General features: G+C 36.1%; 2 protein-coding genes and 1 long non-coding RNA gene across 6 annotated transcripts in view; 2 read left to right on the forward strand and 1 right to left on the reverse strand.

The window, feature by feature from the left end:
* si:dkey-246g23.2 overlaps positions 1 to 17,640 on the forward strand; it is a 186,051-nt gene that overhangs the window by 113,008 nt on the left and 55,403 nt on the right. The window lies entirely within an intron of this gene.
* LOC147832776 (uncharacterized) lies at positions 4,259 to 13,287 on the reverse strand. Its single transcript, XR_015514811.1, has 4 exons — positions 10,205 to 13,287; positions 6,980 to 9,111; positions 6,339 to 6,932; positions 4,259 to 6,245 (listed from the first exon to the last, which is right to left on the reverse strand). It is a non-coding gene; the product is annotated as an uncharacterized LOC147832776 (long non-coding RNA).
* Positions 17,424 to 17,640, forward strand: part of kcng4a (potassium voltage-gated channel, subfamily G, member 4a) — a 63,233-nt gene continuing 63,016 nt past the window's right edge. For 2 of the 3 annotated variants that reach the window (XM_087292192.1, XM_087292191.1), the window contains exon 1: positions 17,424 to 17,476. The gene's annotated coding sequence lies outside the window, so the exon portion shown is untranslated. The remainder of the gene's footprint in view (positions 17,477 to 17,640) is intronic. The other variant, XM_087292193.1, reaches the window with a different exon arrangement.

Raw genomic sequence — 17,640 nt, forward strand, 5'->3', positions numbered from 1 at the left:
GACTGGCATCATTGAGGGCAATGGGAATTCTACTGACAGATCATTTTTAACAGGTATTGGGCTAAACAGCTGGGGAGAGTTTGGTGAAATCTTGCCAGGATCGAAGGAAACCTTAACCCCCTTTGCCCTACAGACATTGAAACCCATCCAAGCAGTTTTCAGAGGACTTACATTTGCTCTTTTTCCAGGCCATCTCCAGGACACCTCATGAAAAATTCACCAGTTGGTTGATGCTACATCTACAGTAGTTCACTCAGTTGACCTGATTCACTTTGCATGTTGTTTTAAGGCAGAGACACACCAAGGTGGCGATTGGCCGCTGGGCAGCACCTGGCTGTTGGTGAGTATTTTTCAGGCTAGATTGTTTGGTTTGTTTGTTGTATTGGCTAGTTTGTTTGGTCTTTTGCAGAGCTCATGTTGGAAGTAGTTTGCCTGAATCAACATGTTGAATTGGTGTGAATGAGAGCGCTCTGATTGGCTGTTCAGATACGAATCAGAGCACAAAAGCAAAAACTGTATAGTGACAAAACCAAGCAAGTCCTTTATGGTGAGCAATAAGTATTATGACAATGGTATAAAATGCAGCATTGTTCATGTTTTTTAATGCATGCAGCACTAGTTTAGGTGTTTCTTTGTAAAAAGTGACAGTACAGATACTGCCACCTGCAGGTATGGAAGATAAATCCACTTTTTGGTTCAAATGGGACCAAATTAGTTGGTTTTCATCACCACTAGTTGTTTTTGACAATGACTTGGTGTGTCCTGGATTTTATGTTCAGTCCACTGTAGTTGGTAACATTGAATGTAGGAAATGTTTAATGGCAGGTTCCCTCTTCCGTCTTTTTCTTTTGTCTTTCTCAATCCCCTTTCTGATTTTAAATAATGAATGTCCTGTGTAAGATAATCTGAGCTTGGGAAAGACTGAGATCATTGAAAGGGATCCTGAGCATTGTGGGTTAAGTTTCTGTGCAGTTTTAAGCACTGGTCAGGATAGCAGTGGAAAAGGCACAACTCACTTAGTAACAAGTGATCTCTACAAGTGACTTTCTGGCTTTTATAGCTTTGAAGAGAGAAATCATTTTACTGATGTGTTGTGACACATTCCCTCCATCTTTACCTTTTTGTGGCCTGTTTGCTACAGTAAACTTTATTTTTGAGATATTTTTCAGTGGTGGGCAGAGTACTGAAAAACCATACTTAATTCAAAGTATGATTGCCTATGAATGTAGCAAAAGTAGAGTAAAGTATCTGTTGTTAAATAGTACTCAGAGTATGAGTAAACAGTAGCCATTTTAAAAGTCCTCAAGAGTAGTGAGTAGTGAATATTACTTATTGTAATATTACTTATTGTAAAAAGCTTGATGCATTTACATGTAATATATAGATGTGTGTAAACGTAACATTCTGTAGTGCATTTAGTTATTGGCCAGCAGGCACACAACATCATAAGACGTTAATATTAGGTTAGATTCAGGTTGTGATGTCAGATGACCAAAGTTTAATGTCTAGCCAGCATCTAAGGACAACATTTTTTTTATGTCCAATAACGACGTCAAATGACGTTGATTTAGGTTGTGTTGGAAAGTATCCAATATTGGTAACATCCACACAACATCAAGCTGTAACATCATTAGACGTTGATATTTAGTTGATTTTAGGTTGGATGTTGGCATTGACGTCAACCTGAAGTTGGGTTCTGACATCAAACCGATTTATATTTTCAAACAAAATGCAGTGTTCCCTTAACGTTATGGTACAACATCAATCTGATGTCGTGTTGATGTCTTGTGTCTGCTAGGTGTTTAAGGTAATTTCGGTCATCAAACAGTAAACATCCGTCATCTTCTCATCAATGACATGCATCTAAACCAGGGGTCTCAAATCCATCCTCCTCTCTTAATCCCAACCCTGAAACCAATTTGAGTTTGAAACCCCTGATCTAAACAGTCTCTGGGTTTTTGCGTGTGACAATTTTGCACATCTTCTTGAACACTGTTAATGCTTCCAAACAGTTACAAATGCCACAATTATAAATCGCCCATGTCTTGAGGTAGTTCATTATGATGAGATTTACCTTCCAAGTGCGATTTGATTGGACAGGAATGACAAGACTGATTTTTCTAATCTTCATAGACAAGAAAAAACAAAGTAGTTACCGCAGGTTGAGGAAAAGTGGTGGAGTAAAAGCATCAAGCTCATACAGCTCTAAAAATGCTCTAAAAATGTACTCAAGGGAAAGTAAAAGTTCACATTTTTAAAACTACTTAGTAAATCACAATTCCTGAGAAACACTACTCAATTACAGTCATTTGAGTATTTGTAATTTGTTACTTTACATTACTGCTGATTTTACACAAATGTGACTCTGGACCACAAAACTTAATTTACATGGGTATACAGTATTTTTGAAAATAGCCAAAAATACATGATATGGATCAAAACGAACTCTCGGATTCCAGATGTTCAAATAGTTATATCTTAACAAAACCATACATCATTGAAAACATACTTATTGAGCATTCAGATGATGTATAAATCTTAATTTCCAAAAATGAGTGGTTTTGTGGTTCAGGGTCACAAATAGTCACGTTCATTTTTCAAGATACAATTCATTTAGTGGCAAAAAAAGTGTGCTCATATTCTGACAAAATGAAGATCTAAATATATTTAACTACAATTTTGATCGAAAACAAGATTTTTACTTCTATATCCTGTTATAGTTAAGAAATCTTAACTAATTTTGCATGTAAATATTATTTATTTAAAAATTAACAAACTATTTACAGTATAATATAGTATGTATCTTCATTTTGATTTCGACTACCACAGCGACAAAATTCCATTGGCTTGTTAAATATCCTCTGTCAGGAAGTTACAGAGTTATTTACTGTAGCAATTTGTAATGACAGACATAGCAGTGGGATTTAGCAATAGCGCACTTCTTTTTATAAATGAGCTGAGATGATCATAAAAAACCATGAGCTCTCTCCTAAAATTGATCATGGGACGGGCGACTCTCTTTTCCACTTCTTCTCACCTGTCCCTGACCCTCTTCACAGTGCAGCGAGAACACTGAAAGCGCATTAAACAAACCTGGTGATTTATCACAGGCTGACCTATGGTGACACTCAGGCTAACCCACACCTTAGGGGAGATTGATGGGACCACCAGCATGAAGCCTGTAAAGTTGTGACCTTTCAGTGTCCTTTTTTATTATCATTTTCACTAAAAGTGGGATGTGGGAAAAGTGTTTGGACTTTATTTTAAAACTTCTGTAAGTATCCATGCTTGCCGAGTTCAACAGGTGGTCACTTACTGGTTTCAACAAGCAAATGTGTATTCTAAATACTCCTAAGTGCATTGTATTGCATTTGGAACATGCAGAATGCTGATGCGAGATTGTAGGTAAGGTATAATGTTCAGTCAGACGGCCATTATCAGAGAATAAACTCTGACTGGGGCGTTTGTTTTCCCTAGGGGTTTTATTTTGTGCTAATGATTGTCTGAGTGCGCATTATGTATGTGGATTATTCCATGGCCACTTATCAAATGATTAATAACAAAGTATTGATTTAGGCTGGAATTATGCTATTATTTAAAGGGGAAAAAATAGGCCGTGGAGTTTCTTGGATATTGTTTTCAAGTACAAACGTCAAAGCATTTAAGAGATGCATTTAAATGAGAAACAAAATGATGCAACCAATTAAGTCTTGTTTTAACTTAACTGGGTCTATTCTTAAAGCAGGGACAAATATTAAGGCCCAATTGTATTTATTACCCCCTTCTCCTTATAGCCCTTGAAACAGAGTGTGATGGGGAAGTGCCTGAAATTTTACCCCTAAGAAATAAGACAGCACTACAGCACCTGCACACGTCATCATATGTCATCACAAGCTCTTGCTTCATATGAGATTGACGATGGGAATTGCTGTAGTTATTCCAGTTGTGTTATTTTTTGGTATTTATCTTTAGGAAATCAACGAAAGCAATGATATCCTGTTTTCATAACGATATAGTGTGGCAATAAGCTTGTAACTGTGCATTTACACAGTGACCATACTCATCTAAACACATGAAAACATCATTAATATTATAACAGACACTTTAAAAAGGTCATTTCCAGCCACTAGACTTTTCTGACAGGGTATTCCAGTGTCATTGAGAGACAGATGTGAAATTATGTTGTCAAAACACTATACAAGAGTTATTATATGGATAGCAAAATTTAGTGAGCTTTTTAAAGTTTTTTCTTTTTTTTAAAGCATGACGGTAAAACATGAACGCAGTTATGAGTTTATTAACACATATGCTCCTGAAAATTTTCAGTTTGAATGAGTATCTACCCCTTCCCCTTAGCCCTACGCCTCCATGTTAAAAAGACTCGGGATACCCCTGAGGGCTAATGTCGAGTTTAAACGGCATGATTTTCAAAGTAGCGTCACAGATGTTTTCACACAGCATGACTATTTGGGGTTAGGAAAAGTGCTAAGGGGTAGAATTGGGATTGAGCTTCACTAACTGGGTAAGAAAAACTAGATTATTTTTCTTTTTCTAAAAAGATTATTTAATTTTTAGTTTGAATAAACTCGATTTATTTATTTTTTGCTTAGGGAAGACACTGATACCATGTAAGTTGGTTTGTTTGTTTCATTTTAAAATTGAATGTTATCTTATCTTGTTTTTCTTAGATTTTATATTTAATTCAACATCTATTTTTCAGTGATCAAGAATTGTTGATTTTATTTAAAACATTACAGTTATTTTAATTTATTCGTACAATAGAATATATCTTTTCAGCACATTAACTATCAGGCCAAAAGTTATATACAAAAAAAAACATCCATCTATCCATCCATCCATCCATCCATCCATCCATTCATTTATTTTCCTTTGGCTTGTTCTCTTTATCCATCAGGGGTCGTCACAGCAAAATGAGCCGCCATCTTATCCAGCATACGTTTTACAAAGCGCATGCACTTCCTGTTGCAACCCAGTGCTGGGAAACACCCATACACACTCATTCACACAAATACAAATACATAATTTAGTTTATTCAATTTACCTATAGCGCATGTCTTTGGACTGTGGGTGAAACCTGGAGCATGCAAAGGAAACCCATGCCAACACGGAGAGAACATGCAAACTTTACACAGACATGCCAACTGACCCAGCCTTGACTCAAACCAGCGACCTTCTTGCTGTGAGGCAACAGTGCTAACCACAGAGCCACTGTGTTGCCCCACATTTGTGCAGTTATAGGAGATTTTTTGTTCCTACAATACTAAAAGACCTGCTTTCATAGACCTTGTTTATTTATATTTGTTGGCTATGTTTGTTTGTTTTCAGAATACCAATGAAGGGATTAATATGAGTCCAGAAGGAAGAAAAGACGAAAATTAGCTTTTGAATTGAGAGATCTCATTAAAAGCCCCCAACTCTCTCTCGCTTTCTAATTTTCCCTTCATTTTTCTCTTCACACCACCAAGATTTTTATATACCACTTTATAACAACAGCTGGCCATTATGTGGGATCAGTACAACCATATGTGACTTTGTTTACACTCTTCAGAATCTGTAGGCGAATCTGCACTAGCACTCATTTCTGTCCACTCGGTTTTAGTCTCCCTGATGTGACCTCAAAGTAGAGCGGCTTTACATTTGATAGTGGTAATTATGTTGGGAGTGGAGGTGAATGCACTGTAACCATATCAGCAACGGATTAGGAAAAGCTCTCCAGTTCTGTCCTTTGAGACTCAGAGCTGTGGATTCAAGTTATTTTCCATTTGCAGAGTTTACTTCGTACTCCACTATACCAGAACACTTTATATACAGGAAAATAAGTTTGTGAGTTTGTGCCTTATCAGAATATTTGCATTTGGTGAAGCTTCTGCAGCAATTTTGTTGCTCCACTACATTTTGTGAAAGGATTACCTCTTGGAATTGACCGATCTGATTGTATATGTTCTCAATTGAACAACTGACTCATTCAGTAGTCCGAGTCTCCAATGAGCAACTTACTGATTCAGATGAACCAATCAGAACGAGCCTCCAGTTAATGACCCACTAAATAAAATGTCTTAGTCACAGTGAATCTTCAGTTAATGACTCACTGATTCTAATGATTGTCAGAGTGAATCTTTAGTTAACAGCTTACTGATTCAAGGAATCCAGTCAGAGTGAATCTTTAGTTAACAGCTTACTGATTCAAGGAATCCAGTCAGAGTGAATCTTTAGTTAACAGCTCACTGATTCAAATGATCTAGTTAGAGTGAATCTTAAGTTAACAGTTCACTGATTTAACTGATTTATTCAGAGCGAGTCTTAAATTAACAGCTCACTGAATCAAATGATCCAGTCAGAGTAAGTCTTCAGTAAACAGCTCGCTGATTTAAATGATCCAGTCAGAGTAAATCTTAAGTTAACAGCTCACTGATTCAAGTGATTTAGATAGAGTGAGTCTTCAGTTAACAGCTCACTTATTTAATTGATCTGTTTAGAGCGAGTCTTCAGTTAACAGCTCACTGATTCAAATGATCCGATCAGATTGAGTCTTCTGTTAACAGCTCACTCACTGATAAAAATGATCCAGTTAGAGTGAATTTTTAAGTTAATGACTCAATGATTCAAATGATCCAGCGGAAGTGAATCTTCAGTTAACAGCTGATTCAAAATATCTAGTCAGAGTGAGTCTTCATTTGAAAGCTTACTGACTCAAGTGAGTCAGAGTGAGTCTTCAGTTAACAGCTCGCTGTTTCATATGATCCGGTTGCAGTGAATCTTCAGTAAACAGCTCACGGTTTCGAATGATCCAGTCAGAGTGAATCTTCAATTAGAAACTCACTGATTCAAATGATCCACTCAGAACGAGTCCCCAGTTAGTGATTTATTGATTCAAATAATCTAGTCAGAGTGAGTCCTCAGTTTACAGCTCACTGTTTTAAATTATCCAGTCGAAGTGAATCTTCAGTAAACAGCTCACTGTTTCAAATAATCCAGTCAGAATGAGTCTTTAGTTAACAGCTCACTGATTCTAATGATCAAGTCAGAACAAGTCTCCAATTAATGACTCCTTGATTCAAATTATCTAGTCAGAGTGAGTCTTCAGTTAACAGTTCACTAATTTAAATGATCTGGTTAAAATGAATCTTCAGTTAATGATTCACTTTGTTTGAAATAATAATTTCAATTGACATCAACTGACTAATTATTCATAGTATTATTAACGTTTAAGAGGTTACACATTCATTAGGTTCAGTGCATACTGTATAAGTAAATCTGCACTTTTTTACTTTTTTCACTTTTTCTTTTTATGTATGTTTAAAACTAAACAAACCATACAATAAAAACTAAAGCAAATAGCAAATCACAACAATAAGAACAGTGTGTTTTACTGTGATTACAGTAGTGAAAAAAGACACAATGATGATAACATCACAGCTGATGGGAAAGGTACATTTAGATGCTCAGATGGGATTTAATTCAATAGTTCTTGAAGTTCTCTGTCTGGTTTTCTGTCTGAATCTAGAGATCAGATGTAACTTTTTTTCTGAAAGACCAATGAAATATGCACTGTTAGCCCTCAGCATATAAAATACATATTATAATTCCTATAAAGTGCAGTTCTTTCTTATTCAGTTGTACATAATAATGGGACGGTAGACTTTACATATACATATAAAAGAGACTTTTGTTCAGTTTTTAGAAGCAAAGATAGAATTGCTATACTTCCACTTTTGCAAGATTGACTAAATTTATATTGGAAATAGTTAATGAACCTAACTAGCTGGAAGGTAAAGCAAATTTCCAACATGATCCATCCTGGGAGATTTGCTGACTGTAATATATATTCATACTTGCTGCTTCTACTTTAGAGAATGTGACAGGTAATATTGTTCAGATAAAAGTTCAATTTAACACGCTCATTTTGTTGCAACATTACTTGCTTTCTTCCAAAAGAAAATATCTGCCTTTTAGACGTTGATTGATTGTGTTGACATTTTAATGTCAAGGAAACATGCTTGTCCCACATAGCAAAATATCTTTGGCCCACACAATCAGCTTTTGCTTGGCCCACATGCTGCAGTGAATTACGATACATGACTGGGCCATGTATGGGGAAACATGGACCATATCTGGGCCAAGTCTCAGCCAAGTTAATAACCCAGAACTGAGCTTGAACTGGGCTAGATATGTTGGTGTGTCACAACTGCAATGAAATTAAAAAACTCATGAATCATAGCGATTTGAAATGTATTGTAAATGTGGGTCAAGATAGACCAAACTTACCAAACATTATTATTATTAATATCATTTCCTTTATTTAGCCAAGAGATCACATTGAGACAGTACTGTCTCTTCTTCCAGTGAGACCTGGTCAAGATGGCAGGCAGCACATACTGTAAAGTGTTAAAAAATCACAAAAACAATACCACAAAATTACAAAAAGATCAGATCAGAAAAAACAATTACAAGTGTCCTTTAAGATGTTGCACCAAAGATGTTTAACTGTTTAAAGATGTTTAAAAGATTAAGTTGATTTTGCAGGTCATTCCCTGGGAGCATAAAAGGAAAAAGTCCATTTGCCAAGTTCTGACAATACCCTTGGGACTGTTAGACGAATACAGGAACCAAATCTAGTGTATTGGTTATTTATGTAAAATGTTAACAAATTAGATAGATAGGATGGTAATTTACCTAAGAGAGCCTTTAAAATAAATAAGCACAGATGTAATTTTCTCCTTTGATATAAAGATAATCAGTCTAAGGAATCATACAAAATACAAGGATGCGTCTGTGAGTCTGCGCCTGTGACGATGCGTATTGTTGCATGATAAACAGATTCTAGTTTTCTAAGTAGAGTAGCGGCTGCGTGCATATAAAGATGATCACCATAATTAATTATAGACAGAAATGTACTCTCTACTAATTTCTTACAGGCCTTATAAGGAAAACAATTTTTGACCGGTATAAGAAACCTAATTTTGGCCTAAGCTTTTCCAGTAACTTGTCAATGTGCATATCAAAGGCTAATCTCTCATCAATTTAAATACCTACAGTAGATATTTGTAGGGGCTAGCTCTTTATTTGTTCACCATTCAGAGATGTAATTGTCTGGGGCCTCATGTACGAAGACTTGCGTGGAAATCTTACTAAAACATTGCGTACGCACAAAGCTGTAAATGTGCGTACGCAGAAAAAAATTCAGATGTATGAAACACTGCGTACGCCGAATCTCACGCATATTCTTTTGTACATCCGAATGAACGTGAAACTGAGCGCAACATGCACGAGCGCAAAACCCCTCCCTGCCTCCTCCCCCGTATGAATATGCTAATGACTATGCTAATGGCAAAACCCAACGAAAAAGCAGGTAGAACGGAGGTAGAACGGAGAAAAGCGGTGTTATTTGCAAGTTTGTTCTCCGGAATTAACAACAAAAGAAAAAAATAGAGTGGGAGAGTTTAGCTGATACGGTTAACACAGTTGGGTCTGAACATCGCACTGAGTGCATTTAAAACAGAAATAGTGTGGTTTATATCTGTAAACTGTTGCAGTACCCTTAGCAGTCTCAGTGGCGCACCTCATAAGAAGCATATGATCATATACTGACTCGTTCGAGCACAAACTCGGTTCGAATCCAGCGTCTGATGAATTCTTTCTTCTTTTTTTTCCCGCTACATATCAGATTTTGCCCACTATTTATCACGAGAAAGACAAGTAGGAATCATTAATAAGTTTGTGCATCATATTTTATTTGCACATTTATTGAATGGAAATGTTTCTGATTCACGCATGCAAATTTATCTTCAGATAGTGTCTTTATAGCAATGTGCGTGCAGTAGATAGCTCAGATTACATTGGGAAAACAGGCGACCGCTGCAAATTGTGCTTTAATGTTTAGCTGGTCAACTGTATGGTATGGAAATCTTACATACCTACTATATGAACCCGTCTCATACAGCTGCCATTGCAAGGATCAGACACTTTGTAGAGAAGAATTTAACACAACTGCCTCTAGGAGTCGCCAATGGAAATAAAACAGACACGCACAAAAAATGTGCGTACGCCTGCCAGAAAGCTGCCGTGAAGGTGCGCACATTCCCACGTTCAGTTCATTGTTAGTAAATCCAAACGTGAGCGATTCTGAGCGTGAAACCAGGCGTACGCAAAGTTTTTGTGCGTACGCAGCGTTGATACATGAGGCCCCTGATCTGTCACCCTAGTGCTGCCACGGTTAAAAATCAAATATCAATTATTAATATCTGGGCCAAATACTACATTTTACATTTGGCCCAAGTAGCGCTGCACGATTCTGGCTAAAACGAGAATCGCGATTTTTTTCTTGAAAAACTTGAACTTGAAAATATGATTGACAGAATCGTAGAAATGCTGGATTACGATCGCCTAGGGGGTCGAATCGAGATTGCGATCTTTTAACAATTAATTGTGCAGCTCTAGGCCCAAGTATTGTGTGCCGCCTTAAAGACGGTGCCCCCTCTGCCAAACAAGGGCCATGTTTGGCCCACATGCTGTATGCCAGTGTCGGATGTGTGCCTGCTGTGCCAGATTTATGCCAAATCTGGACCAGAATTCTTTGTTACCTGGGTATCAAATACAAAGAACCAATTATCTATTAATAGTTTTTGGTAATTATCAGGGTTTCCATCTTAACATAAAACAAATCTTTTCAAAGTTTACAAAAAAAAAAACTGAATATCTTGCATATTTGTATGACGAAAAAAAAAAACATTTTTTGTTTCATTGTGTTCAGTTAAAAACTATATAAATAAGTAAATTGACATTTTCAATTAAAAATGGTGAAATCTGTGTAAAGAATATTACTGTAAGTCATTAAAAAGTCCTATTGGTACTTGAATCAACTTTAATCTTATCTTGCTCACTTTTAATGTTAAACTGAAGCTCATTGGAATTTGCACTCTGCTTCTGTGAACCACAAATTCAGCCCACTTTAATTTAATAGACCTTCTCAATCATTTTGACATTGAAAAGCACTGTTAGAATACTGAGTCTGACCAGACTATAAACATAACTTGGAAACCTTTTTTTTTTTTTTTTTGATTCATTAAAAATGCAGTAAATACACGGCTACTTATGAAATCCAGGCATAACACTGTATGACAACGTATCAGATGACTGTTCTATAGCCTACAGCTCATCAATCTGTCAGAATGCATTACAGGACTAAATAAAATGATAAATTATTATAAATAAAACAAATAAATTTACAGAGATGGTATATAAGTATGTAATTTCATCAGTTGAATAGTTTGTGAGCACAATTAAGTGCACACAGCATGCCATGTTATCTGATAATTGTAGAAAATAATTCCAAGAGGCAATTGACTGTGTAAAGCCACATTAAACTAAGCAAAAATACAATGTATATGTCGAGCTCAGCAGCTAATCAGCCGGAACGACATGACGGCGACCAGCGAGACCTAGCTGTCACTCAAGTGGGCACACCCTAAATTATGCAGACTTGATATAACTACATATAGACTAAACAGATGAGTTATAAAAGAAATTCACCCCTCACAGTTGTCATGAAGGGTATTATTAACTATATGAACCCAAAACCAAGTCTTGTACCAGGCTGTAAACATGCTTTTATGCTGTAAAATTGGAAAATTTAGTATTGCATTCAGAGAACATCTGGAATTTCTGGAGCCAGCCCCCAAAGGCAAGTCAGTTTCAGTTACTTCTGTGTTGGCTTCACGAGGGAGAGCGGGATGTTGCCGCTGGGTAAAATAGTTATGTTTTCTCGTGAGATTTGATGAGTTTGGATAATCATTGCGTGTATATCTTTAACCTCATGCTAGTTTCCTCACTAGTGATGTGTTCAGTTTTTTTTGCTTACAAAGACCACCATGTTATTTACAAATCCACCATTAGTGCGATTGCATTAAATGGGAATAGAACTCTGGCGGGTTTACTGGTAGTAAAACCATTTTCTCAGAGGATGACAAGCTGACAAAACATTGCTGTCACTGATGCAAGTTTTGTTTATGGAGAAAATTAAAAAACACTGCAGAGTTTGGGTGCTCTGTGTTTATCTGAGATTATTAGTCTACAGAAATGTATATATTCCATACAAGATGAAGCTGATCGGTCAGTTCTTGTCATGTGACTCACGGTGCGCCCCTGGCATTCATTCAACTATGTGTATCTGGAAGGCGCAAGTGCATCACCTCTGTTAGAAATAACGAACTTGAGCGAACTCTAGAAAAGACATGATATGCGATGACCCCTAATGGCCTGTTTTCACTGGGTGGTATGGTATGGTACGGTTTGGTTTCGTCTATAGCCATTTCCACTGTCAAAAGGTACCTAAAAGTGTAAAAAAAACTGTACCATACCACTTTTTGGGTATCCATAGGGCAAAAGGGCACCAAAAGGTAAAGCTAGACGTGCAACTGATTGCTATTGGTTTACAGTGAAGCGTCACTCGCTCGTGGAGAAGCAGGAGAATGAAAACAAAGGAACTGCCATTTTTAAAAACACAGTCAAGATTGACATACCCTTTGGCCATTGGGACCCTTTTGACAATGGAAAGGCAAGCCTGACAAAGGTGACCTGTACAGACCCGTATGGCACCATACTGTAACACTCAGTGGAAATGGCCATAAAAGGCCGCCATCATTTGCGATCTCCAACAGTTGATCTTCTTGCACAGACACGGTGGATTCACCTGATTTGTTGACAAATAGTTATGGGATCCATTCCTTGGCAGTTCATGGGTCCTTCACTGGGCCTTTTCTTCTTCACAAAGAAACTTTCAAAGACGTCTGTTTCTTCCTCATTTTGCTACTTGTGGGTCAAGTGTGGGTACTCAAGTGACCGAGATGTAAGCGAGAGAATACAGTCATTTTTCAAAATAACAGATTTTTTTAAATAAAAGATTGTTCAGACTCGGATAATAAAACGTAAATAATAAATCAATTCTTGTGTGGCCCGTTACCAATTGATCCATGGACCAGTCTGCAAGCTGGTGGTCCACTGCTTTAGATCATGCGCTTTAATTCTTAATATAGGCCCCATTGAGGGGACTGTAATATAAAATGTTGACCTTGTGGGGACTTTTTTTTTTTTTTGGTCCCCAAAAGCAAAATGGAAAACTTTAAAGTTTTTGCTTTCCATAGCAAACAGTATGTGTGTAACATTTTTTTTAAATAAAAACGGTTAAAATGTAAACAACTTGAATAAAAAAAATCCATAATTGAAATTAACTGTCATTTATTCAGAATATGTAAATAGCTCAATTTTGACAAAAATATCAGATTGAACCTTATCATTCTAAGGTGACAAAATCACACAAAACGAAGCATTTTGAAATACATTATAAAAATGCAGATTGTTTCCTGTTGGGTTTAGAAATAGGTAAAAGTAAATACAGTATAAAAATCATTACGTCTATGAGAAGTCCCCCATAAAGCTGTACATGTGTGTGTGTTTGTGGTTGGGGGGTGGTCAGAGGGGGATTATAAGCACAGAAAGCATGAACAGCAGATGATGAAAGCAGAAGAGTGAGCCTGGCCGATTCTGACCTGCATTTGATTAAGCTGAACGCCAGAGCTTGTGCTGAGTTCTGTACTCTAGAGAGAGAGGTGTGTGTGTGCGTCTGTGTGTGTTTGTGTGTGTGTGTGCGTATGTGTGTGTGTTTCAGCATATTAATCTGCCCGCTACACTTCAGAGTCCTTAAATACAAGGCATAACCATTTATCGTCATCCTAAACACGTTTCACAACACTGCTATATTACATCAGCTAATTATGGCTGAGATGATTTGAAATGTTTACCAAAGATCCCTTTACGCTCACACAATATTAAGAGGAGTTTATTAAGTCACTCTAGTGTAGTGCATAGCATTTTAATCAGAAAATTGTCCACATTTCTTTGACGCTGGACAAAAATTACGCTGAATATGCTGAAAGAATCGTTCAGTAATCAATTCTGAGTATGTTTGGTGAGCGCATTATGGTGTTCGTGTCAAATCAATTTGCTAAAGTGTCTATTTTAATATGTCAAACAACTTTTGTGGGAAAAAGATGCCAGACATTTGTGAAAATATGTTTTATTGTCATTCAGTGTAAGAGATGAATTAATTTTAAAATAAAGCTGTATGTTTATTGCTAAATGTGAATATATTTTACATGATTTCAAATGTCTTGCTGACATATTTGTTATTGGGGGCTGTACTGTAACTTTTAAATAGCCTTTTAGTACATCATCAAATTATTAGTTGTAAATATGTCTGACAATATTAAAGTATTGATGCACATTTTCTGTAAAGTGCAGTAAAATATATATAATTGTCATTACTTTTTGCTCATAAATTCAAACAGAATTAGAATTAATTCTTGAATTAATTTTTTACAATTAAATCTTGCCTTTCTTTGGCTAAATGCTAAAAAGAAACTTGTTGCTGCAACATTTGTGTCTGTATTGGACTGGTGATGTTATTTATATGCATACATCTTCTCAGAGTTAGCATGTTTTAGACACTGCACTGTAAAAAAATTAATCTGTAAAATTTATGCAAAAAAAGGCAGCTGTGGTTGCCAGTATTTCACCGTTAAAAATACTGTACAAACTGTAAAAGTAATTCCTCATTTTTACAGTTAAATACCCTATTTCATTAATTTATAGAGGTAATAAGTCTGTATTTTGAATTACCAACATCTACACATCTTTTGTTACACAGACACGTTAACACAGCCATATGCAGGTGGTGATGAAAAAGTTAAATAATGAACCGATGCTCATCACTAACTACTTTTCTCACAAGCAGAGAAGTCTATCAGTCTATAAAAGGTGCTCAGTGTCATTCACACAGCTACTAAACACCAGTATGGTGTAACACATAAAATTAAAGTCATGAATGTAAAATCCATATTAATGTCAACAAAAAGCATAAAAATTAACGTGCCATGCAGGGAATTATGGGAAAGTCAATTTACAGATATTCGCCGTATATATTAAGGAAACATACTGTTGACCAGGTTACGGATTTTTACTGCAGCATTTTTACAGTTTTTTTACTGTTGAAATCACGGCCATTTTTACAGTGTGTATACTATGGTGCACTGAGGTTTAAAAAAATCATAAGTCCCTCATTCATTATTGTACGATGTACACTTGGGGAGGATGGTCTGCATTGTTCACTTAGGCTCAGGCATTGGCATATCTTTGTTTTTAGAGTTTACACTTAGCTGATGATTGATTATAAAGCTTTTTTAGGAATGTTGTCTCGGGAGAGAGCTTTGACCTCATAAGATCCTCGAGCCCGGGGCTCCCTCCTGTTTGCAAGGCGAGAGGGGAGTTTTAGCTCAGGTAGATCTCGAGACCTCCCCTGCTGTAGTAGCTAATGAACAAATAGTAATTGCTCCTAAGAGATAACTACTTGGTGCATGTGCTGATTTGGATTTGACATTTAACTTAAGTTGCATGTTTTTGGACGGAGGGAGGAAACCGAGGAACCCAGGGTCAACCCACGTGACCACAGGGAGAACCTGTAAACTCTGCACAGAAACGTCGGCTGGCTTGGTAAGGACTAACCAGTGAAGTTCTTGCTGTGAGGCAACAGTGCTAACCACTGGGCCACCGTGCCAACCATTTAGGAAAGGAGGTGGAATAGGAGTGTAAGAGGGGTTTCTTCAAAACCAAGACAGCTGTTAAATGGAACTTAGAGTATTTATAGTGGCTAAGGAATCGTCTGATTGGTAAATCATTAATTGGAAAATGCTGGACTAGCTGCAAGAAATCATAAGCATGTGATCCTCTTGAAATTAGTTTATAAATAAACTTCACTAATAAAACTATTCTATTCCCCTCATATCTCTAAACTTACATTCAAAACCTGCCCCTAACCTTCAGTCTCAGGAAGTTTATTTATTGTCTGTACCAGTGGTGCGTACTGGAATTGGAGAAAAAATACTTTTACTGTACATCCGCTGCACCTTTTATGTGGAATAACCTTCAAACAAAGTTGCAGTTTAATGAGTTGGTTTCACTACACTGTAAAACATTATATGATCAATTACTCCTGCCAGCATATGTTTTTGTTCATTGTAAATTATTAACTGTCAATGATGTTCTAACCTAATTTTATTATGCAAGCTGTGTTAAATCAGTTTAACATAATACACACGGCAAAAAAATCAGTTTTTGTTGGGACAACATGAAGAAATTAAGTTAACTCATTTCTTGTTTACAAGTTTAAGTGAATTGAACATAAAGCAATTAAGTTGTCCCCAAAACACTCAAGAATTGAGATGTTTCAGCTCATTTTAAATAAGTTAGCTGAACAAACAGCAAACGTTATTTGTAAGTTCAATGGATTAAAAAATGTGATTTGATACAGCTTAAAAATGTAAGGCAACCAGGATTTTTATACAGTGTACATGCTTTTAAAAACATTTAAAATGATTTGGAGTTTGAAACAATGTCCTGTAGATATTCTAAGTAGTTTTTATTTCTCATTGTATTTGTGTTTTTTTACGGATGAATCATGTTACCTGTTATTTGTTTTTGTTTGTTAAACTTTGTTTGTTGATCTTGTTTGTTGACCTGTATACTGCTGAATCTTGTAAAACTGATGTTTAAGGTCAGTGTGCTTTTTTCTGGTAAAATAAAGGTTATAATAATAAAAATAAAATAAAAAACAGGACAAAATGTAATATACATTCATTCATTAATTTTTTTCTGGCTAATTAATCTGGGTTCGCCACAACGGAATGAACCGCCAACTTGTCCAGCACATTTTTATGCAGCGGATACCCTTCCAACCGCAACCCATCTCTGGGAAAGATTTAATATACATATCAATTTATTTAAAAAAACACTTTTACACTTTTATCGCTCCGATGCTCATTTTCATTTACGGCTTGGCTACTTTTTTATTCCATTCATATCATATCAATCATCATGTTCCGCTTTTTGTTTATGAATCCGCAAGGCCATTTTAATAGCTCGAAATATACTAAACATTAAAAAATCACATTAATACTTCATGGATTTTTGTAACTTAATAACATTCTCCAGCGGTCATTCATGAAAAATTGATTTTCTATGTTTTTTTAATGCTCCTTTCAATATCAGCTTCAATAATATATCAACTTTATTTTGATTACGTTTCTGTGTGGACAAACTTTAAAATATATGTAATTCTCAGCAGAGCATGAGGTTCAGAGAATTGGATTTATATGTGTGTAATTTAAAGTAACTAAATTTAATCCAGCTAGTGTCTTTATGATTTTGTCAGGCTTTCGATCACTGAAGATGATCACGTGACTCAGACATGTTTTTTAAATAAGGTTCAGAGGTTCTTTGACATTTGTCCTGTTGCAGGTCATTCATTAACCTTGTTCTGTTTGTCCTGAGTTTTTCTCCTTGGGGTTTGGCAGTGGCATTTAACATGGATGGTTTATACTGATGGAAAAGGAAAGGCAAACCGCTTGTGAGTGTGTGTGCTTTGTTGCTTTATCACAACAAAGATTTTTGTTGTTATTATTATTAAGTACAGTGAAAGGAGTAATGAAGAATCTATGCAATATATTGTGTTCTAAAATTTACTATACACTTAGAAAAAGACAAATGAAAATATTCTTAAATATTATTTAT

The sequence above is a fragment of the Danio rerio genome, chromosome 18 (assembly GCF_052040795.2).
Source record: "Danio rerio strain M-AB ecotype USA chromosome 18, GRCz13ab, whole genome shotgun sequence".
NCBI classification, from domain to species: Eukaryota; Metazoa; Chordata; class Actinopteri; order Cypriniformes; family Danionidae; genus Danio; species Danio rerio.